Here is a 25,515-nt window from a genome sequence, read left to right as displayed (position 1 = left end):
AGAAAAATGGAAGTTTAGGCATGGAAGGTCTTCTCCAGAATGGAGAAGAAAAATGGGACAATAATTAATGGGGATGGATGAAAAGGTTTGGAAAAGGTTCTGTGGTGATGGGAATAGTGAATGACTTAGGTAGGTATGAAAGGATTGACTTGCTGCAGGGAGGATCCACTTGAAATTATATAACAGATCTGTAATCAGTTGGCAGTTTTATGATTTCTTCAGCTTCATTCAGCAGTATCTGCTTGAGTGGGAGTGAAGACAGTGTATGAGTAATCTAAGGCTGAGGCTCGTTAGGGGAACGTTGTTAATAGGATGAGGAGGTAAGGGACTCAAGAAAAGAAGATAGCAATAAGTTGAACTAGTTCACAAAGGGATAATGTAGGGAAAGGAGATGAGTATAACTAGTGCAGAGAGGCAAAGCCCTGGGAAAAAACTGGAGGGCTGAGGTATTGGAGGTCGTGATGAAGATGAAGACAGAAGGAAAGGTGGAATGTCAATAGATGTGCATTGAGTGAACCTAAAAGGAGGGTAGCTTATTGAGTAAGCAGTAAAGGATGAGCTTGGAAGTAGCAATAGGGAACAAGATATACCCCGGTTCCCTAACCTTGATCAGTGAATTGGGAGCGATGAGTGAAAATACAACCCGTGTGGAAAATAGTGGCCAGGGTAACTGTGTCCATTGGGAGGGAGCCAGGTCTTAGGGAGGGCCAGAAGAAATGGGAAAGGAAATGATTTAACATGAAAGTAAGTTTATTACCTATGGAGTAAGCTATCAATCATGATTCCCAGAGCTAGATGTGGAGTTGCAGAGGACCAGGGAGAAGGGTTTGAGTGGGAGCATCTTGGGCTGGGAAGGGCTAGATGTGGAGAAAAGGATCTGAAGTGACTAGATAGATGGGAGAGAGACCAACTGACACAGCAATATTGTTTCATTTAACCATAAAGCATGCAGTGTGGGAACTCCCTATATACCAGCAAAGTTCTCATTGTAGTGTGGAAACTCACGATCTATCTTCCAACAGGGGTGGGAGCAGATCTTCCAGTCTCTGGGGATCCCAGAGGCAGGAGGTGGATCAATGGACAGAGTACTGGATCTCAACGTCTGGAAGACCTGAAGGCCAAAAAAAACCTGAAAATTATAAAAAGGTGTGTGCCTCTGGGCACCAGTCTTTAAATTCCAACACTGATCTTTTATGATAGAATGTGGAGCTGGGAGAACAGGACATATATTTTTTTCTTTAATAGCTTTTTATTTTCAAAATATATACAAAGATAGTTTTCAACATTCACACTTACAAAACCTTGTGTTCCAAATTTTTCTCCCTCCCTTCTCCCTACCCCATCCCCTTAGACAACAAGCAATCCAATATATGTTAAACATATACAATTATTTTATACATATTTCCACATTTATCATTCTGCACAAGAAAAATCAGATTAAAAGGAAAAAAGAGAAATAAAACAAAAAAAATACAACAAAAAAGGCAAAAATACTATATTGTGATCCATATTTAGTCTCCACAGTCCTCTCTCTGGATGCAGATGGCTCTCTCTATCACAAGTCAATTGGAATGGCCCTGAATCATCTCATTGTTGAAAAGAGCCACGTCCATCAGAATTGATCATAGTATAATTTTGTTTCTGTCTACAATGTTCTCTTGATTCTACTCACTTCACTCAGCATCATTCATGTAAGTCTTTCCAGGTCATTCTGAAATCGTCTGAACAAGACACATTTTTTAAAACGATTTTTAGTCAAAAAGATAAAATTAAAAGAATTGTTCTGTATTTCATAATTAAAAAAGTGGGATTAAAAGAACCCTTTTTGCAAAATTTTTATTTTAAATAAAATTATTTTTTAAAAAAATGTAATTCAGTTGTTTTGGTTTCTTTAGTTTGATGGATAAAAATAATGTCCTTTATGATTATTTAATAAATGCCACCTTAACAAAATGAAATTCTCTGGGTATACACTCTAGAGAAATAGTCTGTGCATAATTTAGGTATTAACAAGCATGTGTACCCAGAGTTTGAGTTCAGAGTGAAGTACAGTGTCATCTAAACTTTGGGACAAACAACAAATATTTTTTTGTAGATGACAATGATAGAGGGAATTTGGTTGTAATAACTGGATTTCTGAGCACTCTGACTTTGGAGTTCCTTGTTATTTTTCCCAGATGTAGCTTGACTGGTTTTGACTAATCAGTCTTGTAAACCATAGCCCAATCCCCCATTAATATAACAGTGTCTATTTATGGAAGTAAGATCCATTAATTCAATGTTGTTGTTTTTTTTAAGTATTTAATCAAAACATAAAATCAATATAAATAACAAGAGGTAATTAAGTAATAGAATGTTCTCTGCTCCCATGTACAAATGGACATAATTTTCTACACCCCAAAGAATGAGAAGAAAGCCCTCAGGCAAAACATATGAGGGGGTGAGAAAATGACTTATTAGTACGTGGGTGGACTCAGGACTGACATTAAACTGGCAGTTATTCTCCCACTTTCTCTCCACCTCATGGTGAGCAGAATTGGAACCTATGACAATCTCTAGCAGCCAGCTTTACCTTGCTCCAACTCTGGACTTCCAGCTCTCCTTCCTTATGGATTAAATTTCCTGGGTCTCCATCCTTCAAGTGTAGTTCAAGGACTGGGGTCCCTTGCTCAGTATTCTGTATTCCAATATTAGTCTGTCCATTTTCAGTTCTATGCTCCCAAATCATCAAGAGCATTTCCATGGTCCTCCTCCTCCTCTCCCTTACTTTCCCCTCTTTTCTATGTGGTTGTACCTGTCTTTTTCTTCCTTTAACTAGTTCATATATACTGATAATATCCCATAGAATTCTGATGTTCTGGAGCCTCCTCAAATTATCCGCTGGATTCTTGCCTCATCATTGTGCGAACTTGAAACCTAATTGAAAAGTTCCTTTTAAGAACATGCTTCATGTGACATGCCCATGCCTTTATTTGCTCTATATTTTGGGGCCATTGCCATCTGTCTTGACTTTTGTCCTGCCGCTGGATTCTGATGACTCTGGAGGAGAGAGTGAGGCTGATGCCTTTTTAAAAAATCTAATTTATGAGCAAATCAGAATCCTTGTGATGTCATTGGTCCTCTTAAGAGTGAAAGGCAAAGAACGACTATTTTCAAGGTACACTTCCCCCCCCCCAAATTTCATTGGTCCCTCAAGTCACATAAACAGAACTTTAAAATACAAAATACTTTCAAAATCAGAATATGAACAACTACATTACAAAGCTGGACTTTGTATTTTAGTTTTCCATTTCTCAAATGGACTATGATATAGAAATGTTTGTCCATGAAGCTTAGAGATAGTCATTGCCCTTAGAGAATAATGCTACTTCTGCCATTGGGAGTTTCTCAGTTTCCAATATATTTTGGGAGGTGAAAAGAGTCATTCTATCTTCCATGACTTAGTCTAGCAATATGTATGTTGTATCTACAGTAAATAGAATACAACAACCTTCCAGACCTTATTTTTGTTTTTGTTTTTGCTAATTCTTTAGAATCTAAAGCCATACTGCTTAGTGGAGTTTGTTTCTGGTATGTACATTGTTTTTCATTTTGTCCCTCAGCTGAATCCTCTGTATTATTGGTCGTTGACTCTAGCTTTTGAACAGTCGGCTCTATACATTTAGGCTAGAAACCTCGGTTTAGGAATTCCTTCAGTGCCCTGCTGCTGTTGGGAGATTTCAACCAAAGCCATGGAACCTTTTCATGACATATACTACCTCTGGCCCTATGATATGACTAAATATGACTGGGATAGGAACTGGATCTGAGATTTCACCGGATCTTTTAAAGCTTTCTTAGCTTCGGGGCAAGTAAATTCCTTCTGCCAATGCAGATGAGCACTTTCTCTGAAACTCATAGTCTTAGAAAGTTACCTTGGGAGGCAGCTATGGTGAATAGAGCACCAGCCCTGAAGTCAGGAGGATCTGAGTTCAAATTTGAACTCGGACACTTAATATTTCCTAGCTGTGTGACCCTGGGCAAGTCACTTAACCTCAATTGCTTCAGCAAAAACATAAATAAAATAATAATAATAATAATAAAAGTTACCTTGAACACTGAGAAATTAAATACCTAGTAGAGGTAAGATTTGAACCTAAGTTTTCCTCAGTTTAAAGATGATATTCTGTTATGTCATATGGACTCACAGATTTATTTTCTATTCTCTGCTATTCTTTTTGTTGATTTAATCATTCCTATTAACATATTTTCTATTACTTTCATCTCATAGACTTCTCAGGCTTAAAGACTTCAGTCCACTCTATTTTAGTTACCAACAAGCATTACTGTACCTTGAAACTCAACAATATTGATAATTGTTTGGATTTTAAGAGGTTAGGTCATAAGTGACAAGTAGCTATTCAGGAGTGGGGCTGAGGGAAAATGAAGAGATCTGATCACATCACAGTCAAAATTCTGGAGGAGTAACCATGGGGAAGAGTGAGATTGTGCTCAACACAGTTCATACTTCTACATGGCTTTTTTTTGAATGGGGAGCTGACCGGCAGTGACCATACACCTCTCTGCCTCTGGATGGAATCAGCTTGTCATAAGAAGAATCTTGAAATACCTCTTCTTGACTCTCTACAAATGAGTTCAGTGACTACTTTAATGGGAAGATTAAGGTTATATGACACTTTACTGTTCTTGATCTTTCTCCCTTCACCACCTGCTCCTCTTTCTTTTATGACTAAGAAATATTCTTACTCTTTACAGAGTTAATCCTCACACCTGTTGGGAGGATTTGATCCTATTTTTTGTCCTATTTTTGATTCTATTTCCTTCTTTCTGAATCCTTCTTTCAATTAGCTTCTCCTTCTTGTATCTTCAATTTCTCTCTTCATTAGCTCTTTCCCTCTGCCTATAAATATTCTCTCCTTACCCTCAGTCTAAACAACTCTTGCTTCAGTTTTGTGGCTTTTTTTTTGAAGTACCTAAACTGATTTTCTTCTTTCACTGTCAAAAATCCTTATAACTAGTTGTATTTACTTTTTTCTTTCTTTCTTTTTTCTTTTTCTTTCTTTCTTTCTTTCTTTCTTTCTTTCTTTCTTTCTTTCTTTCTTTCTTTCTTTCTTTCTTTCTTTCTTTCTTTCTTTCTTTCTTTCTTTCTTTCTTTCTTTCTTTCTCATCTTCTTCTTTTCTTTTACTCCCCTTCTTCTCCTTCTTCCTCCTCCTTCTCATGTTCTTCCTTCTCTTCCTCCCCTTTTCTCTTCTCAACACCTTGTAATGCACCTTCTACTATTACTATTGTATTGAAACTGCTTTCTTAAAGGTCATCAATAACAAATCCCCCAATTTAATGACTTTTAAATCGGTTTTTCATCTTTCCAAGACCATTCCCTGCTTTTTGAAACTCTCTCCTCCCTTGGCTCCCTTGATATACCACTGTCTTGATTCTGTTCTAGCTTTATGGTCACACCTTATCTTTCTTATTTTATTTAAAAGTATGATTGCTTACCAACACTTCTTTGGAGTACATAGTCTATCTTACAATGGGGCATCTTCTGTAGCCATAAAGTAATCTAGGAATCAAGAAGTGGGTATGCCGATGGAGGAGATGCTGGGACCTTCCCTCCAAATCATGGGAATTGTTGCTATGGTACTCAGGTCATGATGAGATTATAATTGTCCAGAGGACTTAAGCTCAGAAAAGGAGGAAATTGTAGAGGTGGGATAGAAGATCATGATATCTACTACATACCTCTCAGACTGGCTAGGATGACAAGAAAAGATAATGATGAATGTTGGAGGGGATGTGGGAAAACTGGGACACTGATACGATACATTGTGGTGGAACTGAATGGATCTAGCCATTCTGGAGAGAAATTTGGAATTACGCCCAAAGAGCTATCAAACTGTGCATACCCTTTGATCCAGCAATGTTTCTATTGGTCCTATATCCCAAAGAGACCTTAAAGAAGGGAAAGGGACATGTATGTACCAAAATATCTGTGGCAGAAACTGGAAACTGAGTGGTTGTCCATCAGTTGAGGAGTGGCTGAATAAGTTATGGATATGAATGTCACGAAATATTATTGTTCTGTAAGAACAGGATAATTTTAGAGAGGCCTGAAAAGTCTTACATAAAGTGATGCTAAATGAAATGAGCAGAACCATTGTACATGGCAACATCAATATTATAGGATGATAAATTCTGATGAATATGACTCTTTCCAACAATGAGATGATTGATGCCAGTTCCAATGATCTTGTAATGAAGAGAGCCATCTATACCCAGAGAGAGTACTGTGGGAACTGAATGTGGATCACAACATAACATTCTTACTCTTTTTCTTATTGTTCACTTGCATTTTGTTTTCTTACTATCTTTTTTCCCTTTTGATCTGATTTTTCTTGTGCAGCAAGAGGATTGTATAAATTTACACAAATTGGATTTAACATATATTTTAACATGCATAACATATATTGGATTGCTTGCCATCTAGGGAAGGGGGTGGGAGGGAAGGAGGGGAAAATCTGAAAGACTATGCAAGGATCAATGTAGAAAAATTATCATGCATATGTTTTGAAAAAAAAAGTTTTAAAAATAAAAATGTTTTAAAAAAGGGAAAAAAAGATCATGGTATAACAAAATCTGAATGATGGAAAAAATATTGCTGACTACCTAGTACATCGCATAAACAAAAAGAATCTCTGTTTTAACATACTTCACAAATGATCATCTAGACTCTGCTTCTAAGTCCCCCTCTTCAAGGAAGTATGACCCATCATTTCCAGAAGTAATCAATGCCACTTTTAAATTGAAAGTTCAAATCATTAGGAGTTTTTCCTATCATCCAACCTACATATTTCTCTTTCCAACTTCTACTTGTTGCTCCTGCGCCTGTTTTCTGGGCCAGATAGAACAACTTTGATCACTCTTTATTGTGATAGTCCTGAAGATAGGATTTCTGAATCTTCTTTTCTCTAGGATAAACACAATCAGTTCCTTCACCTGATGCTCATATGATGTAGTCTCAAGGTCCTTCACCACCTTTGTTAATTCTCTTCCAGACATTCTCCAGTCTAATAATGTCCTTCATAGCCCATACTGTTTGGAACTAAAACAGCATTATAGATGAAATCTGTCAAGGACAGAGTATGATTCACTTGACACCTTATTATTGTCACATTTAATTCAGCCTATGTTCATATTAGCTTTTCTGGCTGCCACATCCTATTACTGGCTCATATTAGCTTATGGCCCACTAAAGCTTTGAGATCTTTTTTTTTAGAACATCATCTGTCTATGTTTCCCTCATCTTAAGCTTGTGAAGCTCCTTTTTGGAACTTAAACGCAAGATGTTACAATTATCAGAGTCGATTTCATTTTACTTGATTCAGCCTGATAATATAGTTTGCTAAGATCCCCTGGGATCCTGAGCTTATCATCCATTGGGTTAGATACTACTCTTATTGAGGTATCATCTGGAGTTTTGATGACCATATGCCTTATTCCAAATCATTGATAATTAAAATGTAAACCCAAAACTAAGCAGAGATTGTGAGGAATCCTATTAGAGACCTCTTGCCATATTGCAATTTAACTATTAATTATTATTCCAATAAACTAATCTAACAAGTTCTGAATCAATTTAATTGCTTTTTTATCTAATCCATATCTCTTAATGTCCTCTACAATTATAGTATGAGATACTTTATTAAAAGCTTTGCTAAAATCTTAGTTAACTCTATCCATAACATCCTTCTTCTCCTCTTTATTTTAGTGATCCTGAGAAAGAAGGAAATAAAGATCATCTGTCTTGACTTGCTTTTTATGCAACTATGCTGGTTCTTTGGAATTACCACTTCCTTTTGTAAATGTTTATTGACTATCTTAAGTTTAATGGGCTATAGTTTGAAAATTGTTTTCTTTTTTTTTTTCTTTTTAAACTGAGATAACATTTGTTCTTCTCATGTCTTATGCTTCCTCTTCTGTCCTTCCTAGTCTTTTTTAATATCATAATAGTTCAACAATCACATTTGTTTGTTATTTAAGGACTCAAAGATGGAGTCCATTTAGGCCTGGTATCTTGAATTGATCGAGAACAGTTAGATATATTTGTCATATTACTTGTCTTGGGTATTAATTCTCTATTTCATTGTCATTTCCATTGTCAATGCCATTCTCTTTTGAAGAGAAACGAACAGAAACAAACATAATTATTGAACAGTTCTCGATTTTCTCTGTCCTGTGCAAAGGACCTATGGCTTATTTGATCCTCATTTTTCTCCCAATACAATTGAAAACACCCTTTTTGTTGTCCTTAGAATCTCTAGACAGCCTCAGCTCATTCCAAGCTTTTGCATTCATTTTGCTGCTAACAACAACAAAAAACCCACCTTGTTTTACATTTATTTTCTGTTACCCACCTCGTATACATTAAAAAAAATCTAGGTTGCTTGATGAGTTTCTCATGTAGCCACATCAGTCTCTTCAGACAACCCCTTCTTACCAATCCCTCCTCATTAGAATTGTTTCCCTTTGTGCCTTTAAAATTTTATTATTAAGAGTTTCCCATCTTGACTAGGAAAAAAGTCAGCAATCTCTTCTAGAGCAATTTCTATAAAAGAAAAAGTTATATATCCAAATAGAACTGAGGCAGGCTTGATAGGAAATAATTTGAGGAGGACTGTGAAAGCCTCTAAATAATTGTTCCTACAAACTACTCTGACAGAAATTTTATCAATTAAAATGTATCACATCCATGTCAAGTCAACTTTCTATGAAAGTTCTTATTTAAAATGCAAATCTCTTGAAGATAATGCATTAAACTATTGATTAATAGTACTTTAGCACAAATTAGTTTATTGGATTGCTTTTCTCTGATGTAGTAGAACTAGTTGGATTTGAAATCAAAGGACCAAGATTTACATTTTAATTATCAGATTTTCTCATAATTATGCAGTTGTTGTTCAGTCTTTCAGCTGTATCCTACTCTTCGTGACCCAGTTTGGGGTTTTCTTGGCAGAGATACTGGAGTAGTTCACCATTTCCTTCACTAGTTTATTTTACAAATGAGGACCTGAACCAAGCAGAGTTACATGTATTGTACAGGGTTACATAATTAGTAAGTATCTGAGACCAGATTGAAACACAGGAAAATGAATCTTCCTGATTTCAGACCTAGCACTCTATCTACTCTGCCAACCCTATTTATGTTGTATGGTAGCTGCAGATTTTATGACCTCTTTTTACACCTGAAAAAAATTAAGTTTAGGGAAATGAAAGGCTTTGCTCTTGGTCAATGAGCTAAAAAGAATCAGAACCAAGATTCAAAGCCAAGCATTCTAATTCCAGACCCATCTCTTTTTCCTATGTCATGGTCTGTTCCTGGTCCAAGGTTAACTCTACTAAGGATCATCATCATTATTAACATATCAGCTAATATTTAAAATGGACAGTACTTTAAGCTTTTCAAAGTTTTCACTCATTTGGTACTCACAACCCTGTGAGGTGAGTACAATTATTATTCCCATTTTCTAGTGAAGAAATTGAAGCTAAGAGAGCATAAGTGTCTTGATCAGTCATACAACTTGTATCTAAGGCAATATTTGAACTTATAGTTTTCTTCATCTTCTTTTCTTCTTCCTTCTCCTCCTCCTTCTGTTCCTCCTCTTCTTCCTATTGTTCCTCCTCCTCCTCCTTCTTTTTCCTCCCCCTCCTTCTCCTTCTTTTCAAATATTTAATGCTCAGGACAGGAAAATGGCAACAAGTTTGTATCTCACCTTTCTAAAGATGATGAGATACAGACAGATTGCATTATGTACCCTCTGCCATGTTTTCCTGGGCCCTTGATATTCAAGACTCTCACAAGTGACAGTCTACTTCTCTCATTCAAAAGAAAATAGATTCCGATTCATTTTTTTTTGTGTGTGGAAGAAATATGCCCATTTTCCAATGATTATGACAAATCAACATTCAAAAATAAATGTATTTCATTCCCTAATCCAGGAATCTTTTTTTTTTTTAATGATTTTGGTGTTGATTCTTGTCACAATGTGTTGACTTTTGAATTGATTTTGGATTTCCTGACTGGTACTAACTGTTTCCATCTAACTAATATTGTTTATTCATTATCCATTTTGTCCCTTTCCAATACCTCCCACTTTGGAATCTTCCAAAATCTTATGACTTGGCTACTTCCTTATAAATTCTGTCCCAGTGATATCCTCTGACTTAAAAAAACCATAACTGTCCTTGAGCCCCTTCACTATATTTCTCATCCTATGTACTGACAGTTTGCCTGAATTGCTTCCTAATCACAACATACCCATCTTTGGCCCAGTTACCTTAAATAATTTTACCTTAGATCATCTACTACAAGGACAACATTGCAAATGCTTTGCCTATAGTTACACACTTAATAAATGTTAAAGCTGTATATGATTTCCAGTTATGTTTATATTATATTATTATATATAACATATTACATATCACATCATAATTATTATATTATAGTTATATGCTATTTATTATACATTATAAAATAGTACATGTAACAATATCAATTGCCATTAATTCTTATAATATAAATTACATTTTAATAATTACTAACATGTTATAACATAACTACTATATTATAATGTGTTTCTTTTATAATGCATAATAACTAAATTTAATATCATAGCATATCAATAGTCAGTATATAGATTGTTATAATTATATTGTCACTATACTTATAATTACTATATTGTCACATACATATGTTCATTTATAATGTTATGATGATTAGAAAGGTCTAAAACTTTCAGGTAATACTATATAGAAAAATATCAAGCTAAACTATGGGTGTCTTTCTTTATGTAGGCCCACCATTTATTTTGTCTCATCAACAGATAATAAATCAGCAGCTTTCCACTGTGTTAAAAAAAAAAAGGAGGTTTCTTTGTAAATGCTGTGCGACAAGAAGGAGGGTGTGTAGGTCTTCGAGGGGACATACTGATAAGAGATAATTGGATACTATGGGTACAGAACATTAAACAGCATCTTGCAATGAATATAGGCAATTTTCCCTAATGTTGTCACCAGTCTTTGACATGAACAACTGATGGTTAAACAACATGTAGCAGCTGATTATACTGGTACTTCTACCAGGGTGTTTAGAAGAACCAATTAATGACCTCTCTGGGCATTTATCTGCTATATACAAAATGGGAGAGGAGGGTGTTGGACTGCATGCTTTCTAAGGTTTCTTCCAGCTCTAATGTTCCATGATTCCATGTGAAGGAGGATGCTCTCGCTTAGACTAAATCAGCTCCTACATGATTATAAGAAAGAGCAGATGGCACATTGTCAGACACGGCTAATGTGTTGATTTGTTTGTTTAATTAGACTTTGTTGTGAGGGAGGGAGTGGGAATAGAGGTGTGATTGGGAAATGGATGGCACATAAAAAAAGAATATTGATAAACTATGTATATAAAAAGATGAAAATTTATCCTTCTTTCTTCTTTTACATCCCCTATCCCCTCCACAGAACAATGACAAATAACAGGAAACCATGGTCAGTCCAAGGTGAATCTTACTGTTTGCTTCTTGTGCCCCCTTCTCTTCACCTGGAATAGTGACTTTCCAAATTTAACTTCCAGAGCAGCCCCCTTGAGTTTATCTACTCAGTTTTGGTGTATCACCCTGGGACTGAGCTCTTTTGATTAATGAGTGAAAGCTCAATTGAACAAATATATCAAACTTGTCCTTATTGTCCTTTACATCTCATCTAGCCATCCACCAGTCAACCAGATCCCATCTAGGCATCTACCCTGCTACACAGTCCACCCCTTTTTTGTTTTTCTTCCTCTTAGCTTTCTATTTTTTGTATATACTCTGGGATGGGTCACACAACCAATTCTACCACCCTCCTTCAAATTCTCAAGCATAGGAAGATGAAATATGTCTTTAGCTGGCAGATTAAATCTATAGAGAAGTTTAGCATCTTTTAGCTATAAAAAAGGACAAAGACACCATGAAATATGGTGAAAAGATGAAAGGAAAGACACCATGTGGCTTGGGGGAGGGATGAGGAAAAAGACAATACAAGACAGAACACTGTGCAGACTGACCCAAAGGGGTCAGCAAAAATAACATGAGCTATGGTCAGATTTAAAGGGGAGTCTTTTCAAGTCTCTAGCCATTCCAATGTAATCTCTAAATATCTGTTGAAGTGGTTTTCTCAAATCATCATGTGTTTCTCCTTTCTCCTTATTAAATTTCACTGGTTCTCTGTTATCTCTAAGAATGAATATATACACACATACTTATATTTCTCTGTTCAACATTTAAAGCCTTCTACTCCCTGGTTCCAACTTACCATTCTAGGGTTATTATACATTATTCCCCATTCTATCTTCCATCTCCCTGCATGGAATGAACTCTGTTCCTACCCCTGCCTCTTAGAAATTCTAGTTCCTATTAAGACTTATCTCAAATGCCACTTTCTACAGGAAGTCTTTCCTGATTGATTCTCCCCAGCTGTTGCTTCTTTCCTCCCTCTATATTTCCTTCATCTATTTTGTATATATGCATATCTACTTCAATAGAATGTAATCTTCTTGAGGACAGGGTCTCTTTCACTTTTGTCTTTGTATTCTCAACACATAGCATATAATAACACTTTTAAAAGTGTTTATTGACTGATAGATTGTTACTAAAAGAAGTGACAAATTTTTACTCTATGACTATCAACCCAAGATCAAGCTTCAGAGTCCACATGAATTGAAAATTGATCAGATTCAGCCTAAAGTTTCTATTTTAATTGAGTCTGCCAGGCGTCCTCCAGATTTCTTATTGCCAGCAGTGGATGTCAGGCTCCCAGAAGCAGACAGGTAGTTGTTGCCATGGAGACCATCATGGCACTGACTTCCTCCCACTCTGCTATATTTAGGGTAGTCTCTAAAAGGTCCGATTATATCTAAAAGACTGGTATTCTGGAGGGTTGGTTTATATCTTAAAAGAGCAGCATTAAAGAAATCCAAAGGGCTGAAGTCAAGATAGAACATAGGACCTTTATTTAGAAATTCAAAAATAAATGTAATAGAAGAGTATTTTATTAATGTGATACAAAGATTAAAGCATTTAATTATTGACATCATTATATTATTTGAATTTTAGTAGTCTCTAAATCTGTTAGCATGTGAATGACTTGTATTTTAATATTCTCTGCTCAAGCTTTTATGCTTTGTGAAATTACATCCAAATTTTAAGAAAAGTACATTTCATTGAATAATGACTATTTTTAGGTGGTAAATTTATATATTCCAGCAAGGAACATTTGTTAAGAGACTGAGCTCCATTTGATGACAAAGATGCTTTTCTTTATTTTCTACTGTACCACACTCTGTTTGGCTGCAGCTGGGAAACTGGACTTCCCCATTCCTTCACCACAAAGAATGAAGTGGATCTGAATAGCGCATAGAGCATGGTATTATTACTGATATAAATTCCCCAAAGCATTCTTTTCTTAATATTTATAATCACAATGACTTCTATCTTCTTCCTTTATCATCAGTAATAAATATTAAACATTAATGGTGAGCAGATGTTATACTAAAGAAAAAACTCAAAGTCTCCTTGCTTCTACTTAGGATCAAAATTATATAAAAGAGTTCTAGGAAGATCAGAAAATAAAGAAAGGATAAAAATTACTCACATTTATAAAAATATAGCAATTTCCAAAGAACTTTCCTCATAACAACATTAGTAGGGAGCATAGATATGAATTATCCCCATTTTACAGATGAGGAAACTGAGTCTGAAAAAGACTAAGTCATTTGCCCACAATAAATATATGTGACATTTAAATAGCTCTTTAATGTTTGCAAAGCATTTTATGTAATTATCTCCTTTAATATATATACACATATACATTTTTTCTTTGTTTGACATTTAAAGTTTTCTATTCCCTGGTTCCAACTTACTATTCTAGTGTTGTCATACATAACCTAGTGAAGAAATACATTTCAGATATTCTCATTTCTAATTTATAGATACACTGAGTATTTAATGACTTAATCACGATCATATAACTATAAATTGATAGAAGTAGGATTTTTAACCCAAGTCTCTTTTGATTCCAATGCTTTCAAATCGTGGTGCTGGAGAAAATTTTTCATAGTCCCTTGTTTCGCAAGGAGATCAAATTAGTTGATACTTAAAGAAATTAATTCATGCTATTCACCAAAAGGCCAAACACTGTAGCTGAAACTTAAATACTTTGGCCACATATTGAGAAGATAGGTCTCATTGGAAAAGATCCTGATGTTGGGAAAGAGTGAAAGCAAAAGGAGGAGATGGCTGAGTGTGAGATGGTAAATGTTGTTCAGAGTAGAAATTCTTAGTTCCAAATGATGTTTTTAAATGTTCAGGTTCAGTCACATGAAGAATTTACTATGGCCATTCTCTTTGGCAAAAGTGAGGCTTATTTAGGAAAAGACAAAATGAAAAGATACATTAGACACCAGGAATGGTAAATATGAAATAGAAATGGGAGAGTATAAATTAACAATGGAAAAGACAAGTTCCCTAGTGGAACTCATAATTAACAAGCAGAAAGGAAATATCCCCTTGAAGATGAAATATGTCTTTAGCTGGCAGATTAAATCCATAGAGAAGTTTAGCATCTTTTAGCTATAAAAAGGACAAAGAGACCATGAAATATGGTGAAAAGATGAAAGGAAAGACACCATGTGGCTTAGGGGAGGGATGAGGAAAAAGACAATCCAAGGTAGAACACTGTGGCAGACTGACCCAAAGGGGTCAGCAAAAATAACATGAGCTATGGTTAGATTTAAAGGGGAAATTTAAGCTCAGGGGTTTGATAACTTGGATTTCCGGTTGGACACAGCAAGGTGGAGTTACCCACAACCTCCACAGATGGTGGGACTATGGCTGAACTGATTCCCATCAGCATTCTTTCCTGCTTGCCTTGGAGTAATTTTATCAGTACTTCAGGCTCTGTCAACCACCTGATAAGGTCCTGGATTATCCTGGATTTTTTTTTATAGTCTATGGGATTATAAAGAGACAGACACAACTGAATAACTGAACAACTCTTAACTCCAGACCAAGGGCTTTCTCATTAGCACTTGAACTCAGAGCTCAATTTGATATTTTTTACAGTACATTGTGAAACGTCTATCCCAAAAGACAGTAAAAACTTGGAAGTCTAGGGCAGTCAGAGTATTATATTTTTCTGGGATGCTTCAGAAATGTTGGAGATGCTCAGGTCAGTTTTCCAAACAAAGTGAATCTTGAAGAGAGGTTTGGAGAAGGTTTGGAGAATATTACAGTGGAGGTTAGATCAATGAATCATTACTTCAGGCTTATCAAAATTCATTGAAGTTGGAAGTGAGAAAATATTCTAAACTACAGGTTTAAAAAAAGAATAGGGGTAAAAATACAAGAGAAAGTAGATATATGGATTTCATGAATCCTGTTTCTACTAAAGGCATAGGAGTTTATTTGACACGTCTAATGACTGATGCCTGCAGTTTTACAGAAGCTTAAACTGGATATAAGGAAAATGTGGAGTCCCAGAGGAGAGTTGAAGAGAATGGCTACAGGCCATTGTACTGGGCATGGAAATCATTTTTACTGCAGTATTTTGAATTGACCCTTGGGGAATGAGGCAATGTGAAAAGGATACAGAAAAAAATACATCAAAAGGTTTTTAGAAAGAAAGGGATGGTTTTCACTGAGTTTAATAGTTTCAGTCTCTTTTTCTTTTTCTTTCTTTTTGATCTGACTTGGCATTTTGGTGTATTAACTGAAAATCTTGGAATAACCACATTTGAAATTCTGGGAGACATGAATCTCAAAGCTTGGATTAGATCTAAATTGTCATAATCGTCCTCATTTTCAATATTGCTATCCACACTTTACAAAGAAAATGTAATACCAAAAAGTGAAGAACTTGCCAGTGTGAACCATTAAGTGTATAGAATATGAGCTTCCCCACAGAGTGTAAGCTTGAAGGCAGAGACTACCTGGCTTTTTGCCTATATCTCCAGTGTTTCTAGCACAGTTCCTGGTACTTTATAATGCTTGTTGAACTGAACTGAATAAGCAGAATTAGGAAAATTTAACTCTCCTAATTCTCTGATTTCTTTTCATCTGTTTTCACTGAGAAAGACCTCCAGTATATAAAAAAGGCATATAATTCTATGGACTTCTCAGCAACCTTTCACAAGATATCATGCCTATGGGATTGCATGAGTAATTCCTATACTAAAAGGGGTAACTTTCTTTTATGGAGATCTCTTGATTTCATACTTACCCAAGGATATTTTTCCAAGCAAGCATTCTGAACTGATTATGGGACACACATCCTGTATTCCTTTAACCAATTTCCTTGATGTGATCACCATCATTATTGAGGGATATAATAGATGTCAGTGTTACTTCTTGACTTAGAGTCTATACTGTAGCAAAGGCAGGGGTATATGAATATAATTTTTTAAAAGAAATGTATCTTAGTAGGTACCATCAATCCACCTATTACAAACATTGATCTGAGACACAGTCTTATAAAAAAGCTAACAAATGATATTGGTTTTGCCAACCAGCTTCTAAATTTGTATTACAAGTACTAGATTAGACTCTTCTGTTCTATCCAAATTTTATAAAATATTAATATATTCAAAACAAACCATATGTCTTCACATATATCATAATTCTTTAAATTATGGATATGTTTTCCCTATTATCAGTACACATGTCATCGGTAAAATATCATCCAATCTCTTTGATGTAAATTGTGTCCCCTTCAATCTGTGGGGGAAGGGTGATTTGAGGTCTCAAACCCTTCCGACCCTTCTGTCCGTAAGGGAAATTCCCAAGATAAGTAATCTCATTCAATTGAAGATCTTGGCCAGGGGCATAATCACCATCTTTTATTGAATAGAAAAATTAGCCTTTAATCTCCTCAGCCTCAAACCTCAGAAGGCTAATAAAAGATGACTCTGAACCCCAATCTTTGCTAAAGGTCCTTGATTTAGCCCACTTTTTCTCAGCGTAAACCTTTGCTAATTCCTAACAGGAGTTTTCCCACAAAGAAAGCTGTTTTCTTAGCGTAAATAAACCCATTTTTTGCCACAAATCTCATGCCTGTATTCACTGGGGTTTGCGAATTCTTTCACAAAGCCTGACACTGGCCAAGGGGAATCCCATTGCTATTAGGGGATCTCTTACTGGCCACATCTGGGGATAGCCTGGGTTCCACTGTCGTGATAGAGCAAGGGGGAGCTTGACCAGGCCCCAAACTCCTGCTGGAGGGCAGGGCATTGGGGGGACAGCTCATACCCTGAAGGCAGCCCCTCCTCCAGTTTAAGAGACTGCCTAAGAACTCAGGGCAAGGACCGGGAGTTTCCTTGGTGGACAGTTTCAGCCTGCTGGCCCTATCCATGATCCCTATGGTTCCCAGAAATATCAGCAGCCAAAAATAGGGGCTGTTCTCTATTTTTTGCTTTAACTCTGCGTTCTTTTTCCTCTGCTGCAGCTTGGTCCCTATTATTAAAGACTCCAAAAGCTTTTTCTAACATCTGAATGGGAGAAGTTTGAAGGCCTAAAGCTGGTTTCTGCAGCTTCCTCCATATATCTGGGGGAGATTATTTAATATTAACATCTCCCCAGGAGAGATCAAGGAGGGAGTTGGTCTTGGACCCTTCAAAAAGCTGGGTGGGGTCCTCAGAATAATGACCAAGTTTTTTCCTTAGTCTGGGAGAGATTTGACATTGAAAGAGGTACCTCTGCTCTGAGTGTCTCTTCCTGAGAGTCTGCTGCTTCTCTCAAGGGGCAGAGATTGACATCAGCATCCTGAAGAGGAGAAAAAGAGTCCCACTTCTTGTATCAGATGGATTGAGGAGTGGGAGCTGGGAAATCTCAGGATCTGATTCAAGAGATGAGGAGGATAGAGTTAAAAGAAATATTGTCAGACATAAGGTCCTGCTCTGGAAGGGATTCAGAAGCCTCCTGATAAGGACTGCAGAGGAGGGATCCCGAGTCCCTAGAGGAGCAGGAAGGAGCTGTTGCTGTTGTTGTTCAGTTGTTTTAGTGACTCTACTTGATGTTTGTTTGGCAAAGATACTAGAGTGGTCTATTCCCTTCTCATTCTGTAGATGAGGAAACTGAGATAAATAGGGTTAAGTGACTCACCCAGGGTCACTCAGCTGCATCAGTAAATGTCTAAAACTTGGTTTGAATTCAAGAAGATGAATATAAAAGACATATTTTATTTATTTATTTGTGTATTTTTTGCATCATGTCTCCTTCATTGATATATGAACTTGAGGACAAAGACATCATTTTTGTAGGCTGACTAGCTGCCTCTTGTTTTTCCATCATAAGTGGACCACCACCTTTTTGAATCATATACATCTTTTTTTATATTGCTTATAGGATCAGAGGATTTAGAATTGGAGAAATTAAATTTCACTCCTTTTTAAAAAAAAACAGATCAGGAAACTGATGACAAGAGAGATTATGGGATTTACCCAAGAAAGAAGCAGAGCTTCAATCTGACTCTCGGACCACAAATACTTTTGGTCTTTCCATGATAGAACAATATACTCTTATCACATGCTGAGTTAGATGAGGTGTCAGAAGTTCTCTTGTTCAATCTATACCTGAATAGAAACCCCCAATAAGTAATCATCTAGACTCTGCTTGAAGATCTCTAACAAGGCAGCACTCAGCAATAATAATAATTTTAATATTTAATAATATTTACACAGTGCTGTAGGGTTTGCAAAGTGCCTTACATATGTTCTATCATTTGAGTCTTATGTCCCAATTTGCACTTCATTGTCACCTAGATGTCACTTCCTAAAGAGGCAGCTCCTTTTGCTTTTGGTTAGCTTTCACCATCAGATTTTTTTTTTTCCTTTTACCAAGTAAAAATCAACCTTTCTGAAGTATCTGCCAGTTGTTTCTAGCTCTGTTCTCTGGAGCCAGGGAGAATAAGTTAAATTCCTTTCCCATATGACCATATTTTAAATATTTGAAAATAGTTATATCACATCCTTGCAATGTGTTCTCTTCTTCCAGGTAAACATACCAAATCCATTCAAATTATCTTCATATTGCTGTCCCTCAGCATCCTGATCCCTCCTGGATGTTGGCATTTGTTAGTAGCCTTCCTAAAAAATGTTTTCCCAAAATTAATGATTACAGATGTGGTTTGACTGGGGTTATCACCTTTTTCATTTGAGACCTATATACTCCTTTTAATGGCACTTAAGATCACATTGCAGTTTCCTTGCTGCCATGTTAGTGTTGATTCATATTAAGATCTTACAAGATGACAAAATCCTTTCTCTTTTTTAAATGAATCATTCTAAAGTTATGCTTTCTCCAACTTAAGGTGATAAAATTGAGTTTTGACCCCAATTATAGGACTTTACTTTTAATAAAAGTCTTTTTTTTTTTATTACATTCAGCCTTTGATGGTTCTAGACTTTCCAGCTATTTTTCCTAGCTCTATTTTCTAACATTGGCTATACTTCCCAGCTTTGTGTCATTGGAAACTTTCATAAAGAATTAATTAATAATAATTTGTTTAGATGTCTAGTATGGGCCAGGCACAAGGCTAAACATTGTTGATGCCTTCATCCAAGTCATTGACAGAATGTTGAATATAACAGGGTGTAGTGGAAATCTCCAACATTTTCCATGAAAAATAAATAAATAATGAAAATGGTAAAAATAAAATAAAAAAATCTCCTTGAAATAGATATTGAACCAATAATTACTATGCTGTGGGTCTATTCTGTACATTTAAATTCAGCAGATTTACTATCATTTTGTACATAAGAACAGCATGAAACTGTGAAACTTACCATCTAATAAATCTGTAAAAAAAGAAACAAGGTTTGTCTCAAAATTTTGTTTTGATGAAGTCATACTGGCATTTTGTGATCATGATTCTCTTTCCAGATATTCAAAAGCCATCCTTTTGATAATACACTTCAGGAATTGAGGTCATGATCACTGTTTTTATGTATGTATATATATATATGTATATATATAATAAACATATTGTTTATATGATATACTTTTTTTCTTTTTGAAAACTGGGTCAAAATGGACTTTTCTACAATTCTGAAGTTATTTCCCCATTCTACATGTTTATTTACTGACTATTGATAATAGCTTGCTGGCCAGATCTACCCTTCTTTTGATACTCTGTGATGTCATTTACCAGAGTCTGATGACATGAACTCAATTAATGTAGACTGATATTCTCTTACTATATTCTTATTTTCTTATGGTTTTATGCAGTCAACCATTTTTGTTCTTGTCATTTTCAATCTAATGATAATTTTCTTTGAGATAGATAAATAAAAAATGTTTAAAGTCCTGCCTTTTCTCATCTTCTGTAATCATTATTCCATCTACCCCAAGCCTCATTTCTATTCCTTTTCTAATCCTACTCTTTACCAACATAAATTTCAAAATTTCTTTTTTATTTTCCTTAATATTCATGATCAGCCTCACTTCATTCTGAGCTTCAGTGCTCTTGTTATTATTCTTTCAATAGCATGTTGTGTTCCATCATCTACCTTTTCATATATTGTTCTGCTTTAACACTTACTAGATGTCAGTACTTATTGGATGTTTGAACAAAGTTCTATGTTAGTTGTATCCATAAGAGAATTTTATATAATTTAAATGTAGACGTCAACTTAAGGAGAATCTTCAGGGATGCATATTATTCTATTAAAACAACATTTTTTTCTCTTAAACTGACCAACAAAAAGATAGCAGGATGCTAATTTTTTTACTATACCTCAATCCAAGTCACATAATGATGTGATCTGATTTAGAAAATTATCTGGGAATGTCTGGCTGTTTCCTACATAGGATTATACAAGTAATTGGAACTTCAGAATTGAGAAGGGTCACAGGCCTAGCTGTATATGAACAACATACCACCAAAGTAACCATCCACTGAAATCTTTTAGTGAGGGTTTCACTACCTCCTAATATGGTCCGTTTCATTTAAGGATATCTCTAATTGTTAGTTGTTTTTCCTGACATCAAGTCTAAATGTGTATTTTTTTTCACTACCACACATTGTTCATTTTTATTTTTATTGTATTAGACCAAGTAGATCAAGTGTTTTCTTTCCACCTAACGTCCCTTAAAATAGTTGGAGATGGCTGTCATAGTCCAGCATCCAGTTTACTAACAAATCTTCTGTTTTTCAGGTTAATGTCCCAAGTTCTTCAGCCAGTATTTTTTCTGGGGCGAACTCAAAGCAACACAACATCATAGTTTTCCATCTTGGTGTGTCTCCAGCTAATCAATGTCCTTTGTAAATTGTGGGTCTCATAACTAAACACAATCTGGAAGTTAGAGACCCACATCTAGTCTCACTGGGGCAAAGTACAACAGGATTGTCACTCCCTAGTCCTTGACTCAGTGGCTCTCTTAATGAAGCCCAAGTTCAAATGGTATTAGAATCTCTCTTACTAGATTCAGTTTAATGCTATAGCTTGTTGAGATATTTTTGGATCTTGACTCTATCATTTATACTATTTCCTTCCATTTTTGTGTCTTGTGCAAATTCAATGAACATGTTATCTATGCCCTTCCCCAAGTGATTGGGGAAAGTGATAATCAACACAAAGACAAGTACAAACCCTTGAGGCACTTCATTAGAGACCTAGTTGCAGATTAACTCTTTTTTGGGTCTAGCCATTCAACTGGTTTCCAAATGATCTCTTAGTTAAGAACCACCGTCAAAAGGAGAAATTATGGTAGTCTTGGATAACCTCTTTTTGATAAAGTCATAGTGATTCTTTATGGTTATTTCTTCCTTTTCAAGGTAGTCAATACACCTTTCCTTAATATGTTTTAGATTTTTCCAGAATTTGAAGTCCATTTTTATTGATCTATAGTTATGTCTCCATCATAGTTTCATCAAAAATACTCTTGTTGGAGGGCAGCTAGGTGTTGCAGTGGATAGAGCACCAGCCCTGAAGTCAGGAGGACCTGAGTTCAAATGTGTTCTCAGACACTTAACACTTCCTAGCTGTGTGACTTTGGGCAAATCACTTAACCCCAATTGCCTCAGCCAAAAAAAATAAATACTCTTGTTGAGTGGCTAGACCATTCTCATAAAGACTTTATAACAACAAGAAACTAGACATATGAGTTAGTAGCTGTCTTGGGTCACCTTTTTGGGTAAGAATTCTAGCTATGATGTTTTCTACTCTTTTTGGATACTCCTTTTTAAGAAATCTTCAAGTAATTTAAATTCCCTACATGTCTTTAAAATCTCATCTTCTGAATGTATTTGTTCTGCATCTGTTTAGTCCCGTTCAGCTTCTTCTTGACTTCGTTTTCTTAATGTCAGCACCATGGCCAGGAATAGCAGTGGAACTGATAGTAACTAACTTGGTCAGCACCAGGGCAGGAACATTTGCTGAGCCAGCTATAGCTGAGATGCTTTCCTTGTTTAATACAGGAATGCAGAAATGTTGTGTAGTGCAAGGAACCACAGAGAGGGAACAGTGGCTACTGCTGGAAGTAATTTGGACTGACTCTAATATTGGAAAAAGTTGGCAGATTGAGCTATTTTCTGAGAGAGTTTTGACCTAAATAAGCTCCTTGCTATTGACTTAAGAAAGAGAGAGAATGGGGTTTGAATTAAAAAAAATCTACTGTTTAGAGTACCTGAGTGATCCTACTTACATAGGTGTGTTTTAATATGTGTCTATATGTCTCTTTTCTAATATCCTGTCCTATTTTCTAATAACCTAAGGGCTCTATGGGATGTGACTACCTTCCCCCTATTTTTTCATGTTACTTTTGTTGCTTTATCTCTTTTTATACTTGATGACTGGAATCTTGGTCTTCTAATACAGATGAGTCTATGAAAAAAACCTCTGAGAGACATCTTAGACTGCATCTCTGATACATCCTCTCTTTGAGATGTTGTCATGTCAACCTCAAGTTATATTTGAGAACTCCAGACATAATACTAAGTAACAGAAGTGTATGGTGGAAAGAACCCTAAATTAAGTTTCAGGTAAGACTTGAGTTTGAATCCTATATCTAACACTGACTAATTGTGTTATTGTGAGCAAGTCACTTAAGTTCTTCTAACCTCAATTTCTCTTCTGTAAAATGAAGAAACTAGTTTTTGAAATACCAGTCTCATAGGATTGTTGTGAGGATTAAATGACATAACAAGTATTATGCTTTTTAAATCTCAAAGCAATATCAATGTTAGTGATTTCCATCTAACATTATGGATGCCTCTTTCTCTTATCTCACTGAAGGGCCAAATAGAATTTGTTTTTATTTTACTTCATTTTAATATGATTTCTTGATAGATATCTTTTGTTCATAGGTGTTTCTGAACATGCCTCTACTGCCCTTCTCCTTGAATTCAATTGTCCCTTGTTACAATAAAAACATCTAAGCAAAAACAATCAAGTGGTGATGTCTGACAAAGTATGCAATATTCTGTTCTATGTAATCCCCTTTTTTCTACAAAGAGTCACTATGATTTCATCAGGAAAAAAGAGTTATATATTATTTGTTTTCCAGGACTAAAATGATTATTATAATTACTCAGATGTGGGGTTGAAATTTCTTGGGGTTCCTATTTAAGATAAAAGAAGATACATGTTTATTGTTCCAAGGGCTGCAAATAACTGATAGAATAAGAGTACATCTGAGAGAAAAAACTATATTTTTCTACAATGGACCAGTCTAGTTGAAATTCCCAGAACATCAATTCCAATATGCCTGAAGGACAGCGTGACTCTATCAGGAGGGTGGTTGAGACTTGGAGGAAGAAGGAAATTATATAGAGTGGTCACTCATGATAGAGCTCCACAGCTGAAGGCATGTAATAACATCAAGCTGAGTGATGGGGTAATTCTTGCCATGACTGAGGCGGTAAACAATGGCAAGTAATCCAGGCAGATACAGAAATTTCCTAAGTGGATATTATTGACTTTTAGTCTTGCTTGGCCAGAGACATTTGTCAAGTTATCTCCACTCTGGGAGAATATTTTCCTCATTATTTATTCAAGTCTCTATTCCCTACAATGAGTATACTAAGATTGTTTTCCCTATCCCTATAATAATTGTTTTAGTTCCAATTAAATGTTTTAATTTAGCATGAGTGTTCCTTTTTGATCTGATAGTCACCCCAGTTGAGATAGGATGGGGGTTTGAGTAAAATAAAATACATATAACTTTTAAATAGCTCACATAGAACCTAATAATCCATGTGAATGCAGAGCTGAATAGCATCCAAAGTTACCTACTACCATTAGGGATTGTAATTGGCATTAAGGAATATAAAGTAAATAATGAAATTATCTTTCCCCTCAAGTAGATTATATTCTTCTGAGAATATAAGAATTAATTAAAGTAGAAGCAAGGGATTTATCTGACCTTTCCATTCATTGTAAGGGATATCTATTTTTGTTATTGTTCCTGAGAAAGAAAGTAGATTTCACCCTTGGGTTGTCTATTAATTTGATTGAGATCACCATTGGCAATTGCTATTCCCACTGACTTGGAGCATTCTGACTAGACTTTAAGGGAGTACAGATGTGTATTGATTTGAACTTCCACTGATATTCATTAGAATGAAGGTGAAAAATATGAATGGAAAATAGTCATTGGTTACAGGAGCAGCATGTCCTAATGGCTAGATTTATTTTTTACTGAAAGCTTAGAGACCTTTGCTCTAATCTTTCTTCTAAAATTACTCTCTGTATGGCAGAGTAAGTCATCTTATCTCTGAACTTAAATTTCTTCATTTTCAAAATGGGAATAATAATACCCACGTGTCTGTCTCATAGGACTGTGGTAAAGTTCAAAAAAGACATTGTATGTAAAGTATTTTGCAAGCTTCAAAGCTCTGTTTAGAAGTCGGTTGGGACATTGGAAGTTTGTCTATATTTTCTGAGGCAGTGTGACCTAAAGGATAGAAAGGCAGCCTTGGGGTCAGGACATCGGAGTCGAATCTTGCCTTAGACATTGTTAGTCATGTTACCCTAGGCAAGGCAATGAACCTTTCAATCCTGAGTCAACTTTCTAAGTCTGAAAGTTTCAAACAAGTTGCATCAGAGAAGGGAGTTTTCCATGTCAGGAGTTCCTCATAATGATGAAATCATAATGACATCATAAGACTCTTTCAGTCCAGTCCTATCAGACTCTATTGTTCTAATTCCAGGGCCAGATTAGGAATATCAGCTCAACAACCCTAATTCTATTTTAATGGTGTGGCCAGATTGGAGAAAGCTAAGATTGCCCTCATCAAATTCATTTGCAATAGCTGCTTGTTTACTGCTCCACAGATCAGTTGCCTGGTCTTCCTGACACTTGACAATGTGGCAGAAATACTTTGAGGAAATAAAGCCTTCAGTTATGGTATTAGTAAACCAAAAGAAATTTCATACAGAGAGGTTCAGATTTTATCAAGGTGCCATGTACAGTGGATATAATTAGGTG

The sequence above is a fragment of the Sarcophilus harrisii genome, chromosome 3 (genome assembly GCF_902635505.1).
Source record: "Sarcophilus harrisii chromosome 3, mSarHar1.11, whole genome shotgun sequence".
NCBI classification, from domain to species: domain Eukaryota; kingdom Metazoa; phylum Chordata; class Mammalia; order Dasyuromorphia; family Dasyuridae; genus Sarcophilus; species Sarcophilus harrisii.
Note: the sequence above shows the minus strand (reverse complement) of the source record.